General features: G+C 31.3%; 1 protein-coding gene across 1 annotated transcript in view; it reads left to right on the forward strand.

The window, feature by feature from the left end:
• The first annotated feature begins 1,170 nt into the window (after positions 1-1,170).
• Positions 1,171-17,965, forward strand: part of LOC126780252 (neuroligin-1-like) — a 66,438-nt gene continuing 49,643 nt past the window's right edge. Inside the window, exon 1 of the mRNA XM_050504564.1 lies at positions 1,171-1,453. The gene's annotated coding sequence lies outside the window, so the exon portion shown is untranslated. The remainder of the gene's footprint in view (positions 1,454-17,965) is intronic.

The following is a 17,965-nucleotide window of genomic DNA, read 5'->3' on the forward strand; positions in this document are numbered from 1 at the left end:
AACTGTGATCTAACATAGATCCTACAAACTAGGTATTAAGACAGAGCTTTACAGGAATATGCCTTCATAGCGTTTCCTTAGTGACTATAGTATGCTGTTACCGGGACTTGATTGAGCGTGCTATAAATTTGGATTGCCTTTCTACATGTAAGTCCTCTGGGGCCACACATGTACTGAAATAGTTATTGCTTATCTCTTGACTGAGCTTAAATCAACATTTAATTTCGCTTTCCATGATATACTTTTGCCCAAGATTTTTTTTAAATATTTTTAAGTTACATTTAGAACAGAAGTACAATCTATCTCAACGATTTTTAGATGTATTGGAGTAGGTCGGGTCTGAGAGTGAATATTATTTTTAGATTCTTTTCCAGCGGCATTGTGCTCCTATTATGTCAAGAGGGTTGAGACATGGTCAGGCAAGTTCGAATAGTATGAATTTTCTACTTTTTTTAACATGATGTTAGAAACCGTAGAAAAATAGCGGTGAATTACTTAACTTGTTGATATGCAAGTCTCTTTAGTTGGAATGTTAAGTTCTTACAATTATATATTATACAAATATATATTAGTAGTATTTTAATCAAATCTTTAATTATTTTCTAACAAGCATGACAAATACTTTAAAGTTATGAAGTTATGGTCCATACTTTTAATTTGTATCAGATACATCAACTCAGAACATAAAACTGCACTGAGGTAGAGTAATATATGCATGTTGAGCTCAATCTTCTAAATATGCTTATGACAACATTTGCATTTGTTCAGTCCTCTAGAAAACTAGAGGAACTGCGAAGGATTTCTTAAGCGAGTATGTCTTAAGTGTAAGCGTCGCGACGGATGCGTGTGTGGGTTGGTGCACCCCGACGGGCGCGTCGGTGGTTGGGGCGGGGTGTATCGATCTCCGCGGGGCGCTTGCGCCGCGGCTCGGGTGCGGGCGGCGTCGGTGGGCCTCGCGATTACACTCAGTATCACCCGCGCAGTCCGCAGCTGGCCGCCAGGCGAGCGACTGCCTCCGCGACGCTGTTCTCTACCATCGCGCACACCGCAACGTTTGACATTTCAGACGCAGCGCGCGACAACATTACAACCTTAAACCGTCTCCTTACAAGGAATTGCTTCAGGGCTGAAACTTTTGGAACGGCTGTACAAATTGTCTTTTTAAAAAGAATTAAGTTGACTATATTGTGTTACAGCTTTAAAAATTTTCATAATTTCAAAAGTATAAATAAAGTAACGAATGACTTTTGGATGAACAATTATATTTTAAGTTGTGAAGTGATGACTAAAAATGTTAAAGTGTATAATTTTCATTTCGAGTGATCGTGTTAGTGACTGAAAAAAGACGTCTGAAGACTCGCTTACGAGTTCACGGCTCGTTAATTCAGAGTGAATTCGAAAAAAGAGGTTTTCGCTTGCGCTCGCTCATCGGTGATAAAATTTATGACGAACGGTAAGAAGCGTATATTGATAAGGGTCGGTTGCCTTATCTCGGGCGGCGAGGGCGGCGTATATCATCTTGTCGTACTAGACGATAATTTTGTACCATCTATCTATATAAGAATAACGAGTACTAAGAATTATTTAGTAGGAATTGGCTATTTCATAACGTATTAAAAATCAAAGGAGAAATAAAAATAAAGTTACTTAAATACTTATGTCTTTGCTTGACCAATCTTGACTCGAGCATGACTGATTGAGAAGTTTGGATAATGATGTTTCTGTACCATGTATTATATCATCATTGACATTTTTCTAATAGAGGAAGTAAGATAAATAATATGAATATTATTAATGTCGTAAGTTGAAAATAATATAAAAGTAACTTACCTATTATACAAATACCTACAGTATTTATCGATAATGACGACGACGAACTCTAAATATATTTGCATTTAAAGATCTTAATTTTTAAACTACTCTTAGAGTATCTATAAATTATCTCAAATGTTAGATATCATTTTAAAATGTATAAATCTATAAAAAGAATTTTTAAAACATATAAACCATAGGTAGTTAAAAAGTAATAATAAAATTTTAATATGTTGCAAATCATACTGCTTATGTAACGATTTATAGTTGACCGATTTTGATTAATCTGCCAGCGCGTAGTGAAGTGTACAGGCTAGTGAACATTTGAGAACTCTTCTCGAATGTAGTTCAATATGAACTACATATCATATAAGGTTGCTGTATATATTATAACGATGTATGTAGATAAACGATGTTGTTAACATGCTTGTAACAGAAATATTAAAAGTAAAACATTTATATATTTAATACTTTTGTAATTTCTATCCTATGGAACTACAACCAATTAGTTATTTTAGTTATTAAGTTAGTACTCGTTAGTAATTTAGAATGGTATAAGTACCGATATAAATATTAGCCACATAAATTTATCCATTTGAGCGAGTAGTATATTTACTGATTTCTGTAATACAGGTCTTTGAGCCTAGCTCATAAATCAGGGACTTCATTATAATTTGATACTTTTTATGTGAATAAAGATTATTATTATTATTAAAAAAAAGTATTTATAGATACGGCTTATGTACAAACTGAAAATACTATTTACTAACAATAATTAATTAATTTTTAAGATAATCATCTTAAAAATTCCAAGGTACTAATTACGAGGTAAGGTTGTAGGAATTTGTATCGGTTCGTCTTGGTAGTGTCGGCACACCCATCAGTTATTCTACCACCAAACGGCATTATTTTGTATTGCTATCACAATGAACCAGTAATTTTAGGCGTATGGGATATAACATTATTTATACCGTCAATAGTATATTGATAGTTTAAGGAACGATTTACAATTCTTCCAGCGTCAATATCTACGGGTAAAGGTAGCTTTTCATCAGAGTCAACATTTATTTGCATGTCACATATACATTAAAAAAAAACTATGTATGTGTCTAGAGTACCTAACACTTGATATCTTTATAATTTGTTACGGTTAATATTTCTTTTACATATACGCTTCTAAGTGTATGTGATAAGCATATATATATTTAATAACGCCACGCTTCAGTCTCTTTGTACAATTTTCAGTTCCCGAGTTCAAATGTAATAAACCGTAATACAATTTGCTTTCCGCTACAAGTTATTGGTAAAAAACCTTACACTCGTTTTCGGGGTGTAGTTTTAGATTGTGTGAAAATTTATTTCAGAGTCGTATGTCTTGTTGAAATATCTTACTTCGATACCGGACATTCGGGCGAGAGTCCAAGAATTGAGGGATTACGCGCCTTCCTCTGACCTCTTTCTCGTTGTGAACTCTTGTATTTTATGTTAAGTTTCTATTATTTCACCCACCATGGCCTATGTAAAGTAAACAAGAATTGAATTTTTAAACTTATATATATTTATTGGAAAAATAAATAAATGGTGTTGCTATTCAAAATGCAAAACAACATTTAAATTATTTATTAAAATTTATATTTCAAAAAGTAAATAACTACTAACTAAATATTATAAAACAAAGTCCCACCGCCACGTTATTTTGAATGTGATAATCTGAAAAACTATTAAACAGATTTTCATACGGTTTTCGCCAAAGGAGGAAGTTATTCATAAGGAAGGTTTAAGTATAATTCATTAGAGTTTTGTGTAAATTGGATGAAATATGACAATGAATGTTGATGATCGAAAAATATCATGCCAGCTCTGAGCTTCATAGCGTACACCAATAGATCTACAATACGTATTATCATATAAATTCTAAATGTAGATATTCTAGCCGAAGTTGAGGCGGGTAGATAGTCCTTTTACAATATTATATTTCGGTTAAGGTAGTTAGGTATTCAGTGACTAACTGACTGCACTCAGTTATAGAATGTTGAAGTAAAATGAGCCGTAGATACTAAACTGTAAATGTGGTTCTTGACTTCCTGCCATTATTTATATCATGTTAATTAAATTGAAAATAAAGTGTTAAACGACATTTTTGGTTTAGACAAGACCCAACGCTTGTCCGTAATATAAATCTTCCTATAATGCGGTAAGTTCAATTTTGTGTGAAAATTAGGGGCATATTTTTTATATCTTTTTTAGGCGGGTCTCGATTCATATCACGTTGCTAAGCTCACAAAGTAGAGAAAATTCACTGTTTTCTTTGGCATTTGTTGACCCAAATGCGGAAAGGGACGGTATCTCGTTTCAATATATCACATTATGTATCTGTAAGTTCGACGCGACGTAACGAGAGCATAAAAAAATACAATATAAATAACAACAACAAGTGTTGCCCATATTATTCCTGTGAAGCACTTTTAAAAGTTTCGTTTATTTGTATTTCACGTTTTTATCCGCGTCTTATCGCACATTGAATTATGTCTCATGGGGTTTGGTTCTGTTATTTTATTCAGGTTACAGCGCGAGATGTAGAAAAGTGTTATAAGAGTGAATGGGTTGATGGTGTTATAAGGATGGATGTTATTACACTTTGTGTCGTTATTGTTATGCAAAAATACCATTTTATTTTTCATGAGATTGAGATTTTTAAAATCAAATAATAGATATACCTATATCGTAGGCAATAATGTGCTAATTTTGCCAAATATCTATTAAAGATGCCCATAAGTTAATTTTTTATATTAATTTATATTTTGCAAAAATGTCACTGATGAATGCTTTTAAAAATCAGTTATTCAAGTTACGTACGGTTGGAAAATAGTTACTTGGAGTTTAATGTATATTGGATGCGTATAACGTGAATAATTTTTTGAATATGAAATATGAAAAGTTGTGAAGGGTATTCTTCTTCCATTCTAAAGCTATCTATTCGAGTCACGCACATTACCGCTGTTAATATAACTTTCCACGTTCGCTTTTCTGTACACAAATAATGCAAATTCTTAAAATATCCTACGGTTCATGCTTTTATACGACACTAGCTGGATCTTCTGACTTTGTATGGTTAAAATTCATACGTTACCCCACTTACTACTTACCCATTTTGCTCCTTAAAATTTCCTAAATTTTTTCGCTTAATTCAAGTCTCAGTAGTTTTGCCAGTGCGTTGATTGTCACTCAGGACTAACGGACTTTATAATATAACATTATACTCATTCAAATAAAATGTATTCTGTTGCTTATTATGTTTCATAATATTTGTTAACTGTTTAAATTTACGTGATATTAATATGTACTCGGGGAAAGTTCACTAAGTATATAACCTTTCTTGAGGACTTCCTTGTGTGTTCGCTTGAAGAACTTTACTTGTTATAAAAATGGCATCAAAATACTTACATATGTTATTAATAGGTTGTTTGTTGTTCAGATACAATTTATTGACAAATCTATAACAGGATTCAATTTAATCCAGTGATTTCATTTTATACTGGTTAGATTAGGTTAGAATATAAAATATATTTTAATTAAACTTTATTCAGCACATTTGCAAAGTTAAACATTTGCGAATTGAGTGTTTATATATTTTATGTATTAATTGATATTTGTAGTATATTAATTGATATTTGACCTCAGGATCGTGTAAAATTATCATTTTATAAACGTTTTCAAACATTAATCTATCAAAATATAGATGATACTTTTACTTAATACACAAAATTGGGAACAGAGCAAAATTGAAAAGTTTATTTAAGATTTAATATCGTCAGTATTAATTCCATCTTACATTTACGTAACTAAGAAAATGATGATAAAATGTTTCGATTAATGAATTAGAATGACTTGTTTAAATGTACTGTATGCGGGGTTTTTGGTCCTTACTAATTTTATGACAGTTTTCAACGAGCTCAGTTTCGTTAAAGGGGCGGACAGTAATTGCCTTAAATAATGTGGGCATTACCAACCTATTCATTGCCTTAAATAACTGACATAAAACTAAACAAAGCTTTTGTCTTGATGACTTATTTAAATGATAAAGGTATGTTTTTGTGAAACATTCGATTTATTTAAACGGTAGGTGACGTAAATTTAGTAAGCGATTTACGTTAAAAGCCTTTATCAATTGAACATAAAAGCATCTGAACCTCTTGAATGGTGTTGAGGAATCAACCCGACGGCATTCCCGAGGAGTGTTGATGAGGTGGCAGGCAGGTGGCCCAATAAAAGCAACCATTGCCGTCAGGCCTGACGTAAAAGTTTGCCAAATTGTATTCATATGGTTTACACATGGAGGGACTTCAAATAAACGAGACCACCGCAATCGAATTTTGATCATCATCAATTATTTTGAAAACCTCGTTTCGAACACTTAGCATCAACTAAATACATATATATTTTAATTTATTGTAATCAACCTAAGGTTCAAATTGCCTGTTACTTTGTGGACAGCTTAAACCAGCTTGCAACAGGTAAGTCAGTGTAGGCGCATGAATTATGGACGACAAGCTACGCCACTAATTGATTCTTGAACTTTGCCTTTCCTTTATTTAACTCTCTCTTTGTTGAAAATGCATCAAGTAAACGACCAAGTACTGGATTAGTGGATTTGAGTTTGGAAAAATAACTAACAAGGAACAGTATAATTAACTGTATTACAATACGATTGAAAGTTCGATAACCTTTATTTTTATAAGAAGGCAGACGGGAACATGAGTTAATAAAACCTATAGCAGTTGGCACTGTCACAAATATAAACTATTGCTTATACCACCAATGAAGTGCCAATCATGGGAACTAAACCCTTATACGTCCCTTGTACCTGAAATTATAATATAGTTCACTCTCCCTTCAAACCAATTAATACAACAAGTACTGCTGCTTGGCGGTAGCCACTCGTCCATCGACTGGTATTTATGTAGCCGGCTTAGCTTACTGTATGATTATATATACACACATTCTTATAACATTAATCCTTATTTTTAAATTAACTTCATACTACACAATCAATTTTAGAAAAGCAAATATTTATGTTATAATAAAAAAGTTCCTTAAGCTGGCCAAGTTAATGTTAATGTAGTTACTTTGTGTGAAATCTGCTTATCTTGTTTGTTTAAGTGTTACCGATCGTAAAAAAATATTTGTTGTATTTAGCAGTCTTTTAAAGTTATTTCATTATATTTTAAAAGTAAGTTCAATATTGAAACTAGTTTCAGTCCTCGGTTTTGCCCGCGATTGTAAGGATAGCCGTTATTAGTGACGAGTCTGTATCCCTGATAATATGTATACAAAATTTCATGGTGATCGGTTGACTAGTTAAAGCGTAAAAGCGTAACAAACAAACAAACTTACTTTTACATTTATAATATTAGTAAGGATACGCTTGCAATTTTATTTATAACATAAAACCGGAATATTTAAAAAGTAATACAAAATTTGTAAATCAGATACTTGTAACAGCGAACATTATTTAAGTTATTATTGTAATTCTTTCTGTTTCCAGCATTAATGTGATAATTAAGTTCATTAACTCAATTAGAATGAATTCGAACTTTATGTTTTTCTCCAGTTAAATAGAATGAATATTCCAGAGGTCGTGTAATAGCATCGTTATAATTTATTTATTGGTTGTAATTTATTAAGGATAGTGTGTGTTGTTTTAAAAAGTAAAAAAGAAAAAGTAACAGTCTGTATACATATGTCCTACTATGGGTCAAATGTCACTTTACCAGTGCTTATTCCGGCGCACACATACACAGGTTTTGTTCTGAAGATCCAGCACTAGACAAAATTGATTGCCCAGATTTGAACTTTTGGGTTAAGATTTGCGTGTTCTAGTCACTAGGCCATTTCGACTTCGGAATGTAGCTTTTATGAAATCATATTTAATAAAAAATATAACATCATTTATTAAATATGATTTCATAAAAGCTACATTCAAATATCAAAGGAATACGTACTATTTATAGGTTTTTGAGTATAATTAATTATCATAACGTTTACTTTTATTTTATAATTATACATAAATACTTTCGTAGAAGGAAGCCTCTGCGAATTATTAATAAGTAGTTATTGAAATCTCTTCTTAATAAATATAGAACCTTTTTTAATTGCTTAATCCCAGCTCGATATCGTTATTGAGTCAAGACACTCTTAACACAAATGCTTGATGTATTGCAATTAAACATTGTAATATTTCTTGTATACTTATTTATTTTAATTTATTAGTTTTAAAATTACTTGTGATTTTGTCATTAAGATTTTGAGTTTAGACTTTTTTTGATAATAATTTATTCTTTTATCATTTATGAAAATATCATTACACATTAAAACTTAATATTCACAAACGCCTGTAAATTCAGCGTTATATTTATTTATTTTAAACAAGATTTGCTCAAAGCTATGAACTACAAGAATATACAAACGACAATCAAACTCGAAGCTTTGAAAACATTTAAAAAAATCTCCGAGCGAAACCGATAAAATGGACATTTGTGGAATACAGAATCGAAAGGACGGGTTTACATTTATACTATTGCGTCGATTTTGTTCAAACAATTTATTTTTTTTGTATTTTATTGGAATACTAAGAAATTTATTTTTATGTGTACGTAAATAATAATAAAGAATACGTAATATCTGCACGTAGAATAAATGAGATTACGTTTCAAAAAGAATAAATTCAAATGTTAAAACAAAAAAATTAAAGAATAGTACTAAAATTTCAAAATATAGCATAGCGTATTGTTATTAAAATACGTTAATTTTACCGCGGTACGAATATGTATACTACATAAATAATCCTCTACTTTCAGAGGCTTGATTACAGAGTTATTTGTGTGGTATTTTTAAACAGGATAAGAGTCTTTGTGGTAGAGCAGCAGAAAATAAACAACAACTAGTTTTGTATACATGGAGACAACAAAGCGGGATCATATATGAGAAGTTACACTTCGTTTTAGCTTTATCTGAATTATATTATATACTGTAATTAAAGACCTCAATGACCTGGGTTCACTGTTATAGAATCAGTTTCAAGTTCGTCGTTTAAGGTTACTTAATTTGTTGTATAATTACGAATAATGAAACGAAATCATACCCTAAACAATACAGTCTGGTCTTTGCTTAAATGAGGGAAATGTATAGATTGTTTTTATTACTACCGTAAAGTACGATATATTCCAGTGGATAAAGCACGTTTTCCTAATCAAAGTTTGTGGATTCAAATTCGTGCAAGAACCATCGTCAGAAAACCTGTAGATGCCTAATCACAGGAGTGCCGAATCACATGGTACTAAGAAGGAATACGCTCTATACTTCGTCTATAAGAGGTGAGGTGACCCTTTTTCAAGCAGTAGAATATTTACGTGTAGAAACTGGATTACAACTACTTTACAATAATAAATTATTTTAAATAATATATTCTGATATTAGTTCGCTTGCACAAAATAGTTGACAGTTTAGGCAATATCGCGTCTGCGAACTTGTTGTGTTCTGAAGTTAGCTCGTTTAAATTTAGAATATTTAGACGGTTACTGAAATGGTTATATTGGAATGCTAAACGATGTTCATTACAAGACAGTCTGGTTTGTTTATTTCAAGGAATTCACGTAAAAATAATAATCGGATAAACATTTGACAATGCAGTATATTATAGGTTGTGGTAATTTGTAAATTTCCATAAAATACACTTTCGTATAATATATAATAATAATATCGTGGGACATTTTTCACACATAGCCATCTGATCCCAAACTAAGCAGAGCTTGTACGATGGAAACCAGGCAACTGATATATTATATATACTACTTTTCTTTTGTAAATACATACTTATATAGACAATTACACCCAGACTCAGGAAAAACAGATATGTTTATGCACAAAAATGTCTGTTCTGGGTGGAAATCGAACCCACAACCTTCAGCGTGAAAGGCAAACCTACCAACCACGCCAACTGCCCATAAATATATGTGGTATATTTTATGAAATATAGTTAATTATGTCAAGGTAGTCGGAGGGAATATTGCCGGTCCGGACGCTTTCGTGGTGAACGCTGGCAAAACTATTACGAATACACCAAAAGTTTGTCCAGGGGAATTCTGCATCTGAAAAAGTTTTTCTAAGCTCCGCAATAGCACTTATCTATATATTATAGATATATTAGAATATCATTTAGAAAATTTAATCTTTATTTTGATGTAATTGTCAACGTGAGAATTAAAAAACAATGTGTTTAAAAATAAGCAATAATTTAATAATTAATTAGCAATTTTTAAACAGATTAGTGTCAAAGATAGACACTTAAAGAAATTCATAAAAAAATCACAATGTGCTCTACTGTTTTCAGTACTTATTGTGTTTAGTTTCAAATTCTTATGTTATATACTAAATAACACAAATTTATATCAGATAGGTGGCGCTGTAATGCGGGTTACATAGCGAGGTACCACTAGTAAATTATAAAATGAAAAGCAGTCGGTTTGTCATCGCTAGCAGAGTTTGTAGATATTTAATGAATTGACCGCCCGCGGCTTAGTAAAATCTCATAAATCTCTGGCTTCATTACGACGCAATTTTGTTACGAGACATAACGAATACTTTTGTACAAGTTGCATAATAAAAATAGAATATGCTTAAGGCTTGTAATTTTGGTTGTTTGTGATTAAATGAACTAAACTTGATTTTTTTTTCTCGTCCCATTCTATTTTGTTATAACATAAATTAATAAGGTATGCAAAAATTGCCTTAAATTACATTATTCCTTAATTTTTAAAATGCTGCATTACATATGTACGACTAGATGATGTCTGAATATTTTTACCTGTTTTTATTTTATTTTATAATATCTGCTCACACTTCAAACACTGTAATGATATTTCAGAAATATTCACGCAAATGAAAATTGTATGAATTAAATCGCTTCTCAATAATGTAACATGTTTAAGCTTTATTATTAAATGGTGTCATCAATAGAAATATCATTATAAGGTCACATAAAATGATTACAGAGATAAACAGCGGTAATGAAGTTATTAGAAATTAACGACCTATCAACAACAGTATAACCGCGTTCTAGGTTAATCAATCTGTGTAGTTTACATGACACATGTAATAACTACTTACTTATGTATTGCTTTTGGATATTTCCCTTACCATCTGTACAGCGTTGGTACTTAATTTTATATAATTAAATTATATGTTATGATTACTTAGGTACTCACAAACTCGTAAAAAACTTAAATTGAAGTTTTTAAATAATACATTACAAATTAAAAATGATATTTATAGAATCATTTCAATAAGGATACGATCGTGAAATATCAGAAAATGATAAGCGATATTGACTTTAAGAATAATTATAATATTAAAAGAAGACATACATTAAAACAGAGTATTCTGGTAAGTCGTGAAATTCAACATTTCAGGAATGAAACGTGAAAAGACTCCTTCTTGTTCTTTGTAAGGCAAAAGAGTTCTGCAGCACTCACAATTCCCGTCCATTTTTGGATGTTGCACAGTCAAGACTTTTTTCTGCGACCAACCTCCTTCCGGCAACTTTTCTCATCACAATGAGTTGCACAAGTTCATATCTTTCATGCCTAAGCACGTGTCCGAGATATGCAACTTTTCCCTTCTTGACAGTCTCCAAAAGTTGCCGTTTCTGGTTGACGCGTCGTAGAACTTCCACGTTCGCGATCTTTTGAGTCCAACTAATGGTCAACATACGTCTATATGCCTACATCTCGAAAGCTTCCATAAGTTAGTAAGCGTAAATAACTATAGGCCAGATGTTACAATGTAGGAGTTGTATGCGCACAGGGATCTTAAGTCTGCGATTGCAGAGTACTTTTTTTAACGTGCAGAAACGTCGTTTTTAACGTCCTGTTCACAGCTCCAGGTGTTATTAAGCCATGTCCCTAGATATTTGTACTTGCGCATCCTCTCAATGTTTTGGCCCGCTACAATGATAGCAATGTCATCGAAGCTATGTTTAGATAAAACCTAATGATCATAATTGATGTGTACATCCGCAGACTTGCGTTTTCACTGCACTCATTAACACGGGTCATAATTAATTGTAAATCTTCAGGAGATGTTGCTATTAGGACTGTAAAGTTAGCGTATCTGATGTTGTTAATATACCGGCCATTTATTTTGATTTCACATTCTAGGTCTTCATTTGCTTCTGCTATTATTTTTTCTGAATACAAATTAAATAGCGTGGCTGATAATATACAGCCCTGTTGGAATCCTCTTCAGTCTCCTCATCGTCAACTCGTACGCTTTCTGGTACCAATATAGATTCTGGATAATACGTACATCTTTGTCATCTAAGCCGATTTCGTGTAATATTGCAATTAGACGGTCGTGCAGTACTCTGTCAAAGGCTTTTTCGTAATCGATGAAACAAAGGAAAACTTCTTGTTGCATGTCTTTGAATTTTATACGAGAATCTGCATTGAAAGAGCCTCTTTCGTGCCTACTCCTGTTCGAAACCCAAGCTGGCTATCTGCGAGTTGTTTGTCGCATTTAACTCTTTTTCGCTCGTGGATGACAGTTAGAAATAGTTTTAATACTTGGTTCATAAGGCTAACCTTTCGAAACTCTTCGCACCTTCATGTGTTGGTCTTCTTAGGAAGAGTAATAAAAGTTGAGGTTAGCCAGTCTTTGGGTAAGTGGCCTAGATAAACATTGCAGATCAAAATTTAAAAATACTTATTTTTCGGACTTTTTTCCACGTGATCTTTTTTATTTTCTTAATTAATGGTATGGTAAATGGTAGCAAGTTATCACCATGGGCTATAGATATTGGCACTGTACAATATACTATCCCGACGAGCTTGCAAAGCCCTACCACCAAATGAATGGTCATGATTAACTCGCAATTCCATTTTCTAGATAAAACGTTCATATTTTTATTATTATTAATAATACGGATGCACTTATATTGTATATCGGTCAGTGCTTGACACACATCGCCAGGACTTCGTCAGCAACTGATTGGTGATTTGATATTTGATATAGACGCATCCGTTTGATGATGATCAAACCTGAAAATCATCTCACTGAAACAACTCGAACATTCCTCGTTGAATAAATTAAACTATTTCACATTAGTTAAAAATAATCATTCACTTCTCTTGACGAAAAATGTTTCATTAAATGTTTATGGAAACTTAAATGTTTTTTTTTGATTACAGCAATGAGCATTACTCAACTACAATCGACGCTAAAATTAAAAAAGCCTTATTTAATGGTTAAAAAAATGTTTAAATAGGCTTGAATAAGTCTTTTACAACAACACTATTTAAAGGGTTCTATTACAAGTTTTAAATAAATTTATTCAGACTTTTTTGCAAGTAGTACAGTCAAACAAACCGAAAAAAAAAACAAAAGTACTTCTCTCCTCCTTTCACAGAATATTTTCTAAAAATACTTATGTAAGCATTTTTACTGTTTTAACGGGATTATTTTCTATCATTTTTTTATGAAAACTGACGTTAAGTATTGTGTATGTACAAACAAGATAACATAGAAATTCACGCGTACAAATGAAGGCATCATAATAATTAAATGTTAAATAAACTACCCTTTTATGGCAATTCAATATTAAATAAATAAAACTGCGTATTTTCCTATTTTTTTTATTAAAGTAATCGAAGACTTTTGTTAACATCGCTTTCGCCTGCAGGTTTTATCTTTTCAAGCAATCCTTTTGTTGTTCTGTTAGTGATAAGAGTTTTAGAAAATGTTCATGCTGCATTCTCATTGCAAATAATACCTTGTTTTCAATTTCTATTCGCCATGAGCATTTATTTCCCTTTGTCTTTATATTCTATACTGCGGCTAAAATTACTTATATAAAAGTATCAAGTGATTTTATTACAGTAATAAAGCTTAAGTAAATGCCATATAGACCTTCATAAAGTTTTATATTACGAGTTGTATCGTTATAACCCTAATAAGTGATATTGTCAAAATTTTCAATATAATAATAGATTATTTCATTACTACTTATGTACATCCACGTATAAATCCTTATTTGCCTATTTATTCTGTATATAAAATAGTTGTTGCAGTGTAAGTGGCATTCCACATATTTAAAAATAAATTATTATAGAAATATGTGAATTTTATTTTAGTGGTTTAGTTTTATAAGCTATAGACAAAATTATGTAAATTTAATTAAATATTTAGGTCGTTTATTCATCGATTGTTTTTGTCACTGATGAATTTAAAGTTACTTGTAGATCTTTAGTACATACAATTGAAATTGTTTATAATTTAGACGTTTTAGTTATCAAACAGTCAGTTACGGAAGTGGATCTGCATAAAAGGAAGGATGCTTCGACATACGACTATACGTTTCGAGTAGCAAGTTCAAACAGCCTCATTGTGAAAAGTTCTGTGACCGACCGACCGAAATCGAAGGCATGGCTTTTAATCGAGCATCGGAGGAATGGTCGCAATCGACTCACGTTTGTTCTCATAAAACAATACCTTTAGGATTTAAAACCTTAGAAAAATTACGAGCAAAGACTTTATAAGAATAAACTTACTCTTGAATCTCCTTATTAATTATCATGACTTTATTTTTAAAGCATATTAAAAGTCAAGTTAGTTATCGCTGATTGTGAACTGATTTTTATTATTATTTTTTAATGAATAGGTTATGTGTTATGTGAGGTTTGACCTATTTAAACTTATATAAAAAAAATCATGTGATTTGAAAAGGGTGGAACAAAAATATATCTATGTCTTGTTTCATTGAAATTTCTTGTGTCGTACCGCCAAGTTTACAACCTATAAAATAATTTACAAGTAAATTAAAAGAAAAAAGTCTAAAATCATTTGATTAGACTTCTATTGAGCTGCTGGTTAAGTTCATTATTTTCAAATAAAATTGATCTGTTATGAAAGAGGAATTCAATCGAAAGATTTTAAAAATAAGCCAATTTCTTCATTCCTACATTTAAAAAAAAGTTTAATCGTTATGTAGTCCGCGAGTTTTATCATACACTCGATTGCCTACGTGAGTTCAAACGCGTGCCGTAATGTGTAATTGGTGACAACGTTTTAATTAAGAATTTTATTCTTTATTAAAATCTAAAGTATCTAAAATGAATACATAGTTAACCAGTATTAACTATTAAGGATAAAACATGATAAGTTCTTTATAACAACTAAGCACGATCGATGTTTCATTCTGGGGGAATATTCAGATTTATACTGATAAGGCATTTGCTTAACGAGCGAACCGATTATCGTAACAGATAGCATAGTATTGAGAAAGGGTAACGGCTTACAAAGGAGGAAATGCGGGGCGCTTTGTTTGAATGTTACATTCGGTTACGATGTTGTTTGCAGCAACTACTGTTTAAAATACAGACTGATATCTGAAATTCAGATTTTATAAAAGTAAACAAATCAACCCATAGTAGATACGCGATTCACATAGAATAAATTATTTTTATTAATTAAATTGCAGCACCAGTTTACAAAATTGTTAATTCTTAGTGTTTAAACTAAAAAGTTTTCTAACTAAAGACTAGACTTTTATCACTTGTGGTGACCTAAGAACTGCTTTTACATAGCTCAAAGGCTGGGCTCGATATTCTGAGAGGCAACATTGCCTTATGTGCAACGGAAAAGATTACTGGACGGGGCTTACATTTATAATATTTAAAATATCTGTAATTTTAAGTCTTATAATTAATATATGCTACACATATGTTTAATCATAAATTGTAAGAGTATAATTATTTCAATACCATACTTAACTTTTCTGTATATATTTCTGAGGATGTACGCAAATTATTTTCGAGGGTCGAAAAGTGTTTTGTAAGTCATTCACGTGAGTGAAACGATTTTCTACATAATTTTATTAAACTAATTCTTAATAAGTCTTAAAAATATGGAGTATTTAATACGTTAAAATACGTATATATCATATTGTTAATGAATTTTGTCAGTAAAACATTTATCAAAACGGTAAATAAGTAACATTTTTGTTTTGGACACTTTATCGATTACATTTACGACCTTTTATTAAGTCATTTGAGTGAGCGATAGGGCTATTCTGTACGAACTAACTCGAAACATAACCCAGAAAACTGTAGTAAAATGTCAAATAGCGACATTGACCATAATAAACATAACATTTCAAGAATACCCGAATCAAAAGAGTATATCACCATAAGTCGGCTGTCAACATTTCACTGGTAATGAAGTGACTTTTCTCTCAATGCACGTATATGACATGATAGTTTAATATTATAGTGTAATAAAAACTGTCAATTAAAGAAACTGTCTCATTTGAATTGAAAGAGACAAAAACGTCTCGGTGTTAAATTGTTAAATTGAATTATCGTGGGAGCCTAGACAAATCACATGTCGCTTGACGACATCGCTTGTCTGTAGATAACACTAGATTTTTTCGTAACAGCCTGTGAATGTCCCATTGCTGGGTTAAGGCCTCCTCTCCTTTTTTGAGGAGACGGCTTGGAGCTTATTTCACCACGCTGCTCCAATGCAGGTTGGTGGAATACACATGTGGCAGAATTTCAATGAAATTATACATGATGTCTTCCTTCACCGTAAAGCACGAGATGAATTACAAATTAAGTACATAAAAATTCTGTGGTGCTTGCCCGAATTTGAACCCACGATCATCGGTTAAGATTCACGCGTTCTTACCATTGGGCCATCTTGGCATGTACTAAATTTATAGAAATGATAAATAATTTTATATGTCATGTTATCGAAGACCGAGAAAAGAGGGAAGTTAGAAATTGCTTTGACTTGAATCAAATTTTTAAGCCTGTAAGTATCGAAAATTTAGTACATAGGATGTTTTTGTATATTTACCTATGTATATGTACAAATTATAGTTCATAAATAATACTTCTAAAGGTATGTAATACATTATCGATGAAGTCGAGTTTTACAATGATCATGCAGTCTGACAGACTTTAAGGCGTGGGTGTATCATGATAATGTTATATGAAAATATAGAATGGGACAATGACTCTTCTTTGACAGTTGTATACAAATATAAATGTTTAATACTGTGTATTTATTAGTATGTCTATCACATGTAGTATATTCAAGTGCTTCTGTCTACGGTCTAATAACGACTGACTCCTATTTGCTCGAGTTGGTTTTAATATACTAATGTACCTAAGATCAAAGTACGACACATAGTATCTTGTAGGGTTGTTAAGTAATACTATCATATACAACAAAAAACCATTTATATAAAAATATAATATACCAAACGTTCAGAATATTATTACTATTAACTATTTCTGCTTAACTTACGCTATTTATCAAATGTTTGACAAGTTTTAGGACGACTACGGTTACCATAATAAGGAAGCGGACGCTTTGAAAGAGTTTTAATAAATGCTCGTAATGTAAGTGTAACCGGAATATAAATAATGATGCTATTAATTTGAAAGACATGAAAATATAATTAAAAGGTATTATTGGTACAAATCACATCATACGGAATTCCTTTATTTGCATAGATTGAGTTACAATCTGCCATTAATTGGGATGCAAATATAATTATATAATTAAAAAAACAAAATAAAATAAAGTTTAAAAAGAATATATATTCATTTCAATAACATATCAAATTTTGTGGAAAAGAATAACATAATCTTTTAGACTTTTTTAACTTAAATAAGCTTTGAACTTATTAAATTATAAAAAAGGATGTTATTACACTATTAAAAAATGACAGAACTCTGTAAAGTCGGAAAGCTGGTAGTTTGTATGTGTTTTTAAATCCAGAATTATTTTATCTACATTGAGGTTGGAATGTCGTTATAACATGGATCTGCAAATACTTACAGTGTTCAATTGAAGTTATTACAATGCAATCAAAAGTTATTTTTTATAGTAAACATTATTCATTTTAGTTAAAAATCATGGTATTTCATTAGAAAAAGCAAAACATATCTTATGTCTTATTACTGGCAATTGAAGTATTAAATAAAAATTAAAATAAGAATAGTGATACACAATAATATTACATTAATAAAGCTAATCTAACTTAACGCTATTTTTCTAAAGCCCTTCACTGTAATTTCGACAACGATAAGAT

Source organism: Nymphalis io, chromosome 3, assembly GCF_905147045.1.
Source record: "Nymphalis io chromosome 3, ilAglIoxx1.1, whole genome shotgun sequence".
In the NCBI taxonomy this organism is placed as follows: Eukaryota; Metazoa; Arthropoda; class Insecta; order Lepidoptera; family Nymphalidae; genus Nymphalis; species Nymphalis io.